Source organism: Cibotium barometz, chromosome 25 (assembly GCF_041138505.1).
Source record: "Cibotium barometz isolate CiBa-2024 chromosome 25, ASM4113850v1, whole genome shotgun sequence".
Classification (NCBI taxonomy): Eukaryota; Viridiplantae; Streptophyta; class Polypodiopsida; order Cyatheales; family Cibotiaceae; genus Cibotium; species Cibotium barometz.
In genome coordinates, this window is record NC_141070.1 from 30,656,943 (window position 1) to 30,667,313 (window position 10,371).

Below are 10,371 nucleotides of genomic sequence, written 5' to 3' on the forward strand. Positions count from 1 at the left end.
TCTGTCCAAAGTTGCACGCTCTATCCTTGACAACTGGGCATAACGCTTCTCAAACTCCCTTAACAATTCCGTGGCAGAAATTCCCATTTTAGGTTTTGTGACCCATTCCAAAAAAGTTCGTTTGGTCACTCGCTCAGAATCCTCCATGAAGTATTCATCTTTTAAGGCAAGCTTGAATTCTTCCCAATTTCTGCCACCCTGTGCTGTCTGCAATCCTTTTATGCGCTCTCTTATTTCAGGAACGCATACCAACTCGAAACTTCGAACCATATCCTCCTCGGTCACCCTATTTAGCTCCATCTCCTTTATATAATTGCGCAGATACTTTGTAATGTCCTTCCCATCAAATTGATCTACCTTTTTCACAATTGATTGTAAGGCTTTGGTCATGGAAATCTGTCCCCTCTCAGCAGCTTGTTGCTGTTGCATGTACATGGAAAACATTTGGAACATCTGCATAACTCCGGGGTCAAAATGAACCCCCTGGCCCTCAGAATTCTCAGCCATAGCTTCCCTGTATGTTTCACTACACTCTCACCCCAGCAGTTTCACGTCGGGTTCACCAAAGCTGTCGTGACGTGGACGGTATAGCCGGGAAAGTACGAAACTTTTAGCTGTGAGAGTGAATGTCAAATCCCACAAGGTATTTCCCGTACAAGATTCCCCAAGGAGTATTGAACATCATTATTTCCATTGATAAATACATGTGTCCTCTTCCCTCAATACATCCTTGAATTCATTCAGCTGAATGTACAGATTTGCATGAAATCCTTTGAACCATTTTCATGTGGGCATAATAAAGCTTTCTAATTTTTCCAGTATACATGTGTTACATCCAGTGCCCTCAAAACCATTATTTCGAGATATCCTTTATCACCTGAAAACCTGCCTTAATATCCTAACATCTCACAAGCAAAATTTTGCATTTGACATAGCTTTGACATACTCATAATTTTCAAATCCATATGAGAAGAAAGTAAGGTAAATTTCCCTCAGCTTCAATGCATTTTTCACCAATCACCGAGCTCCAAATTCTTTAGCCTTTTCCCCATGGTCTCACTATTCATTTCCATTTTCTTTTTGATGTTTCAAACATTCGATTTTCTCCATTCACATAGAGCAAGTTTAAGAGAATAAATAACAAAAAGAAAACTCCACTTACGATTTGCACACGTGGATCTTCTAATTTGTTTTTCCAAACATTTACAGCTCGCCGATTATGCGAGGGAAATTCAAGTGGAGAAGCTTCGCTGCAGACGGGTTTGAAAATGATTTTCCCAATAATTACATCATTGAGTAGCTCTAGAATTACTCTCTAATTCTAGCACCTACAAAGCATAAGCAGATATTATATTCAAAGAGTTAAATTCTCTGGTTGATTCGACGCTGAACTTCAACGCTGCATAATTTTTTTCCTCCTCTGCAATCGACGTTTCTTTCCGGTCCTTTTCTCCCTTTTCCCGCGGCGATCTCGGTAGCCCCCCCCACCACGTTCTGCCAGCTGTGCATGCCATAAGGAAAGGCTGCGCATTTTCGTTTCCACGCTTTCTAGAAAATTCACCAAAAGCTTTGTTAACCTTAGCACTAAGGTTACAAAGCATAACCTTAGCATTAAGGTTAAAGCCTTCAATGCACCTATTATTTTCCCTTTTTCCCATTGATATGGAGTGTTGACCATATATATATATATATATATAATCAAACTCCTTTTCACCTTTACACCATAACCTTTCTAAAGGTTTTTCTCATGCCTTAGTACCATTTAGCATCCTTATTGTGCATATGATTTTGCCATTTAAAGCATACGATCAAGATCCCGACCAATGCACCATTAAGTTCTCTGTCTCAGTACTAATGTCACAGGCAAAATCCAGTCCTATCAAGGCACAAGATATCTGCTGGCTCCAAAATTCTCCATAAGCATAAAAAAAAATCCTCCACAATTCACACCACACTGTCAAAGGCTTCAAAACCTGGCTCAGCCTCAGCTCATCTTATTGAACCTTATCTACAATATGAACATATATACTCAGGCATCATATAATGATTCGTCATGGCACATAACCTCATGCATCTGGATGTGTATTTGACAGCCTCACATGCACGGTTTCACATCATAGACGTGCCATGGCACGACAACGCGTGCGAGGTGTGCTACTCACACTGATGCATTATTTGGTCTTGCTCATTGTGGATGGCTCTGCCGGTCCTCGCGCTAGGGAACTCGCGGACTACCTACACAACACTACGGTTGGGGGAAAGGGAGTGTGGATTCTCTCAGGGAAGTATACCCGCCAAGGACTAGTCGACCTCACTAGCTAGACATGCAAGACCTATGCTCTACACCGTCTACTATGTTCTCTGACCACCTCCTAGCACCGCAGTATCCCCACAGGCCAATCACTCACACCACACCCACCACTAACCACTCACTCACGTCACACACATAGAGTGATAGATAAAACACCACAAGAGCATAACAATGTATACCAAAATGCGGGAAAAAATGATACAAGAGAGACTGTGATCTAAGAGAGAATGTGCTACACTGCGGGGAGAGAGTGCTCCCCTTAACTCCTCCTTGGGTGTCCTCCTCGAAGTCCCAACCCTTCATCATGTTGTGTAGAGGGAAGATCTTGCATCGAAAAAAGGGAGATGGTGCTCAAAGAGAATATCGCCCTGCCTTGGGAAAGGGAGAGGAATGTTGCCTTTATGAGTACCTTCGGAGTTGGTTGTGCATGTTGTAGGTGCCATTGGTAGTCAAAGGACTCGATGGGTCGGAGATGTCAGAGGGCACTGGCGGTGATGGCGGTCGGAAGTGATAGTGGGAGGAGTTGCTCTTGGTGGACTGTGGATGACCTAGCTTCCTATCCATAGGTCGCCCAACTACTACTCAATTCACCGTCCCGATGAATGCCATAGAAAAAACAGGTGGGTCTCTAGCAAGCTAGACCCTAGGCAAAACATCCGGCAAGCGAGCTCTTAGGCATACCTCAACGATTATCTTTCCAGGCAACCTTCGAGAGAGATACACACATAAGAAAATTGATTCAACTCAGCTCCTGGGCAACTTCATCAGCACGCAAACTCTGAAAAAAATGATTGAACTTAGCTCCTAGGCAACTTCATCTAGCAAGCCATCTCCGTCTGTATTACTTGTCTGTATTACCACTACATTTGCTTGCATCCAACAAGCTATCTCTACTTGTATTACAACTGTCTATCACCTGAGCAAAGCATCCAGAACGAAGGTTACTCTTACACCAATAAAAGTACAAAACCAACTAAACAATAATCACTGGCCACTTCGTCCGAGCAAAAATTTCAGCATGAAGTTTAGGCATACAAAGATACAAAATGAAAAGTGGCCATGGCCAGTACAGAAAAGTTCCACTTCTCACTAACAAAAAAGATCCGCTTCTCCCAAGCATCATTAGCATGTGCCAAGGCAGCCTCCACCAACAGATCTTGTGCTTCAGGGTTAGCTCATAAACTTCCATGGAGATGGCCATACCAAGGGCTCTGCAGTCAAAGGGTTGAGAAGAGCTACACATGTTGTGTTATGGTACTTCATAGCAATGAAGAAAGGAGTGCGTCCTTGAGAGTTTCTCTGCAACCTATCTACGCCCCAAGCTAGAAGCTCTTTTACACATTCAGATGACCCACCTCGAGCCATAAGATGCAAAGGCGTGCTCCCAAATCTGAGGCTACTTCTGCTAAATTTTGTTGTTGTTGCACAAACAAGGCCCCATTACTTTAGTAGCAAGTGGACTACATTTGAATGACAGGACCTGGCCGCAAGGTGGAAAGGGGTAGCTCCACTCCCAAAGCCCCAAGTTTGGGTGACAGTATGCAACTGGGCAACATTTAAGATTATCTGAAGGCAATGGAGGTGCACACTTTTGCAGTGTAATGCATGCAAGTCCTCCCCCGGGATGCATCAACCGGGATGCATCAAATATGAGGACATTAGCTCCCCATTCCACCAACAGCTCAATGCAAGATATCTTCTATTCTTGCAAGAAAACCTTAATGGTGTCTATTTGTGATGAGTCAATACATCCACCATAGCCCCATTCTCCAAAAGTAGCGAAAACCCATTAGGTTGGCCATGGGAAGCTGCATGGTGGAGAGGAGAGAGGGGGGTGGCGCGAGAGAGAGAGAGGGGGTGGAGGGGTGCATAGGGGAGAGAGGGGGGTCGGTGAGGAGTGAAGTAAGGGGGGGTTGAGGTGGCAAACAGGGGGGTTGTCAAAAACATGGATCCTCACCCATCCCAGTTGTGTTCTTACACAAGCACGCTTAATTGAGGTGTTCCGCAAATTGGTCTAGCCATCCAGACCCCAAAACCTTAAGGTGTTAGGTGACCTCCAGTAATCCAATTTGTAAAAACCTCAACTTGCCAAGATTCAAACCCAGTCTCACCACATGAGCTGGTTCTCTCTAGAAGTGTGGATTACATCTCCAAGACCCCCCCTCAAGCCACACTTTGGTTGAGGTCTTAGCTTCCAAGGTCACAACATGGGCTCTGATGCCATGTTAGAATTAGGGTTAGGGTTGCAACAATGCACACACAAGATAGAGAAGCTTGAGAGCACACAAACTCACTAGATTAGAATGAACAAATGTGTGCCAAATACAAAAGATATGTACACACCCCAAAATGAGTAGATAAAAGGGTGTACATATGCACGGGGGAAAAAACCTCCTAGTGAGGAAAAAAGTGCCCTAGCGGTCCTAAGTGTGTTCACACACATCACTACCATATAATGCTACAAATCTTCCCTGGACTGATAATGTGAACATGTACAGGGTATGGCCAATCAATCCTCAAAAGGCAGTAAGCCCAAAGCTTTACGAAAAGCTTTGAACTTTTCACACGAGGAAGAGTCTTCGTGAATAAATCTGCCATGTTGTCATGTGTAGGCACATAGACCAAGCTGATCTATGCTGCAGAGAGTCTTTCCCTTACAAAGTAGTAATGCACCTCAATGTGCTTAGTGCGAGCATGAAACACTGGGTTCCTCGCTGTGCTAATGTGCTCTGGGGTTGTCAGTGAAAATCGTAGTGCTAGACGACTGTCACACCCAAATCAGCCACAAGATGTTTGAGCCACACACTCGACTGTAGCTATAAAAGCTGTCCTGTACTTAGCTTCACAGCTAGAAGTGGCCACTGTAGGCTGCTTCTTGCTAAGCCATGATATACATGAATCACCAAGGCGAAAGAAAAACCCACTAGATAGTGGACACTCGTGTGTCATAACATCCAGCCCAATCTGAATCACTAAAAGCATGCAACTGTGACTTACTCCCCTTTGGATAAAATAATCCAAAATACTCAGTGCCCTGCAAATAGTGAAAAACCCGCTTGACAGCCTGCCAATGCTTTGTACCTCGGCTATGCATAAATCTGCTCAATTGTGAGACCGCATACTGTATATTTTGCCTCATGTTGCATACATAAAGAAGGGATCCAATAGCCTACTGATACAAACTAGCATCAAAAGAGTCTCTTGCATCTTGAAGACTAATTCGAGTACATGTCTCCATAGGTGTAGCCACAGGTTTACAGTCTTCAAGATTAACCCTCTTCAATAGCTTCTGTATATATTTAGATTGTAACATAACAATGTCATCATTGCGCTGCATAAACTGAATCCCCAAATAATAATGCAAGGGCCCCAAATATGACATCTCAAACGATGACTACAAATCAGCCTTAAAGGTTGAAATCTGATCTATTTTAGGTCCTGTGAAGAGTAGCATGTCATCAACGTATAGAGCGATGACCAAAAATGTGTCCTTGCTCCTCTTCACATAGAGAGTACTCTCTATTGGACTGTTGCAAAAAATCATTTGCAACCAAGTATACATGAATCTTCTCATACCATGCTCTAGGAGCCTGCTTAAGGCCATAAAGAGCCAACTTGCATACTTTAGACTCTTCTACTTTCACATCAAAACCAGGAGGCTGCGATACATACACCTCCTCATGTAAATCACCATTCAGGAATACAGTCTTAATGTCTAACTGATGTACATTCCACCCATGATATGTTGCCAAAGCAATGAGACACCTAATGGTAGTCATACGAGATGTGGGTGCAAAGGTCTCATCATAATCAATGCCCTTTTGCTAGGCATACCCCTTTGCAACAACAAGTCTGGCCTTATAGTGATCAATGCTACCATTTGCTTTGTGTTTTAACTTGTAAACCCACTTAGTACCAATGGCCTTCTTGCCATGAGGTAGATCTGTCAAATACCAAGTGTCATTCTTGAGTATAGAGTTATACTCATCTTGCATAACATGCATCTAATGATCATCATCCTGTGCTTCCTCAAAGGAAATAGGTTCCTCCTCATTATATAAAATAGAAATGAGAACATGATCCACATGAGAATAATCTGCATAATGAGAACCTGCACGAGTTCTACTAGGTAAAGGAGCTGCCAACTTGCTATCCCTCAATGTTTGCACAAGCCATTTTGGCATATGCCTAGATTCTTCTATGGCTGCTCTCTCCTCTCATCCACTACATCCTTAATAATTGCCTCATTAAAAGGCTGATTTTTCACTTGCAAAGGCTGAATTTTCACCTGCAAAGACTGAATTTCAAAACTTGGTTGAACATTCAATTGCTCTACGTATGGCTGCCCTCCATTAAACAAAGGTAGGAGTGAATCAAACATGTCCTGTGAGCATACATTCTGCTGTTTTTTACATGAAAGCATGGGTTGAACTTGAGTTTTCGACAAAAACAACATCTCTACTTACCAAAATCCGCTTTCAGGCTAGATGGTAGAGTCTATATCCCTTGCTTTCTGAACTATATCCCACAAATATGCATTTAACTGCCTTATCATCAAGCTTACTTTGTTGTTGCTTAGGCACAAGATCATAAGCAAGACAACCAAAAACACACAAATGTGCTTACTTTGTTGTTGCTTAGGCACAAGATCATAAGCAAGACAACCAAAAACACACAAATGAGCCACAAAAGGCTTCCTACCATGCCAAGCTTCATAAGGAGTTTTAGACTACAAGGCCTTAGTAGGGCATTTGTTCAACACCACATAGTTTGCGCACATAGTTGCCTCTAACCAAAAACCATGAGGTAAATCTTGGGCTTTCACCATACATCGTGCCATCTCCATGAGAGACCTATTCTTTCTCTCAGCCACACCATTTTGCTAAGGTGTGTATGGCATTGTACATTGATGCCTTATGCATTTTTCAGCCATATATGCATGAAATTCCATGGACATATACTCCCCCCCTCCATCTGAATGAAGGGTGCCAGCTTTAAATTCACATGCATTTTTAGCCAAGGATACGAAGTACCCAAAGCACATAAAAACCTCTGACTTCTTCTTTAATGGATACACCCAGCTATATCTGGAGTAATCATCGATAAAAGTGACGAAGTAGAGATATCCCCCAATAGATGGTGTCCTCATAGGACCACATACATCACTATGTATAAGCTGTAATTTTGTAATAGCTCTCATAGATCCATCCTTTGGAAATGATGCCCAATGCATTTTACCAATAATACACCCCTCACATATATGTCTAGTAGGGGTCTCAAGAGTTGGCAACTCAGACACCATATCATGCCTTTGAATGCATAACAAACTGCCATAATTCAGCTGGCCAAATCGTGCATGCCATAATTCTACATCACTTATAGCACGAGTCGTAGATTGAGCAAGCATCATGCTGCAACTTCTCAAATACATCCATCCTGTATAGGCCATGAAACAAGGTACCTGAGGAAATGATAGAATAACCATCATTTCTATCCTAAACTGTACATCTATCATCCCACAAATTTCACTGTCAAGCTTGACAAGACTAAGGCTGAAACTGACAGCAAGTTCTTCTTAATGCATGGCACATATAAGACTTTTGAAAGAGTAAATGTACCCCCATTTGCAGCCAGCAGCAGCAGTGAGCACAAATCTACCAACTCCTTTGATAGGATATGAGGAACCATTTGCACATGTGATGGTTCCTGCACTTGGGACAGATTCCAGAGATGAGAAAAAACCTTTTTGTGAAATAATGTGCTTACTAAGCCCAATCATCTTGAGCAAAACTTGCAGATTCCTTCTTCTCTGCACTTGGTGCAAATGCATCAGCCACAGCCATGCCCAATTCTTTCTTTTTCTCCTTCTCTAACCTTTTCTTGCACTCATGTATGTAGTGCCTTGGTTTCCTGCAATAGTGACACTTGCCCTTCTTTTTAGGCTTATCACCTTCTTTCTATGCATCCTTACCTGAGGATTCTGATTTTGGCTTATAGCCACCATGCAAAGAAGCTTTACTGGCCAAGAAAAGCTTGGTCACCAACTCGCATATTAGATCTGTTTTGCCTAGACTGCTCTTCTTACAAGAGTATTGAAACCAACTCACCAAATGTAAGGGCATTTGGATTTCCCTTCATCTCATGATTCTAAGGGTAGAGGCAAAACTCTCATAAGAATCCGGCAATGCATTGATAATTGTGGGCACCAATATACTATCAGGATATATCTCATCCACACTAAGCAAGCTGCTCCTTAAAATTTTTGATCTTGGTCAAGAAGTTGTCCATTGAGTCTCCCTCATTCATGTGCTTAGACTCCAACTGTTTGTGCAGATATTGTGGGCACCAATATACTATCAGGATATATCTCATCCACACTAAGCAAGCTGCTCCTTAAAATTTTTGATCTTGGTCAAGAAGTTGTCCATTGAGTCTCCCTCATTCATGTGCTTAGACTCCAACTGTTTGTGCAGATATGCAACACGTGCTTCATTGCGCACCTAGTATAATGCAGCAAGTGCATCCCATGCCTGTTTTGAAGTCTTACATGATCGAATATGAGGAATAATGCTTCACTTCACAGAAAGTGCAAGCAATGCTTGTGCCTGTGCATCTCTTCCATCCCATCTCGTTTGAGCAGCAGTGGTGGGGGAGGTACTCGTGGGGTGCATGTGGAGGAGCCACATCTGTATCAAATTCTACTTCAGATATACCTGTAGCACCTGGTTGCACTGGTAGTTGTGAAACAGGACGAGTTTCACTATCACAAACCACATTCCAAAGGCCTTTAGCAACTAATACATGCCTCATCATATAGGACCACGATGGGTAGTTAGTCCTATCAAGTTTGTCCTCAGCAGACAACATGTTGAATACATCACTACTACCAGCCATGACTTTCTACCAAATGCAAACTCTTTCAACACACTGCAAGTACTCATCAGTATTCACTGAATGCAATTGGTGGATGACTGCCAACTAACTGAATCACCTGTAAAGTGTATGAAAATTAACACAAAGTAGAGAATAGAGTGTTACTGTTGAAAGTATGATGGTAAATGTTGTTGAAGGCACTATAGCTGCTGCTGCACACCAAATCTTTTGCCACTACACAACCCAAACACCCAAAATTGAGCAAAACCAATCCAAAATGATGCCTCTCTGCAGAAACCTTGTGGTGCCCAAAATGTGCCCGAATCGCATCACGGACCCCGAAAATGCTCTATACATTGTATAATATGACATACTACAGTATACACCTTCTTCTCCTAAGAGGGTATCTCAATCGGAGACAAAAAAAGGGTCGTGAGAGGAGTGAGGCGAACTACTAGATCAAGTGTCAAGGAAGCTAGCTCTGATACCAATTGTTGGAAACATGGATCCTCCCACTTCCCGAGAGGTCACCCATCCCAGTTGTGTTCTTGCACAAGCACGCTTAATTGAGGTGTTCCATAAATTGGTCTAGCCATCTAGACCCCAAAACCTTAAGGTGTTAGGTGACCTCCGGTAATCCAGTTTGTAGTAGAAACCTCAACTTGCCAAGATTCAAACCCGATCTCACCACATGAGCTGGTTCTCTCTAGAAGTGTGAATTGCATCTCCAACAGGGGGGTTAGAGAGAGAAGGAGAGGGGGGTGAGAGGGAGAGGGAGAGGGTGGGGAGTGGTTGGTGAAGGGGGCATGATCCGCGAGTGCGAGTGAAAGGGAGAAGGTGGGGAGTGGTCGGTGGGGGGGGCATGGTCTTCGAGAGAGGGGGTGGGGTATGGTTAGTGAGGTGAGAGAGAGAGAGAGAGAAGGGGGGTCAGCGAGGGGGGCCATGGTCCACAAGAGAGGGGGGTGGGGCTGATGCGCACGAGAGAAGGGGGTGGGTTGGTGAGAGAGAGGGGGGGGATGGGGGGGTGTGTGGTAGGTGAGGTGAGAGAGGGGGAGGGGGTGAGTGACGATGGGGGAAAACAGAGATAAGGGAGAGGGGGTGGGGTCGGGGCGCACGAGAGAAGGGGGGGCTGAGTGCACGAGAGTGAGAGAGGGGGGGTGGGTGACGGTGGGGAGGGTGAGAGGGGG

General features: G+C 43.7%; 1 pseudogene; it reads right to left on the minus strand.

The window, feature by feature from the left end:
• Nucleotides 1-3,336: 3,336 nt before the first annotated feature.
• LOC147624458 (E3 ubiquitin-protein ligase XB3-like) lies at nt 3,337-4,258 on the minus strand (annotated as a pseudogene).
• Nucleotides 4,259-10,371: the final 6,113 nt, after the last annotated feature.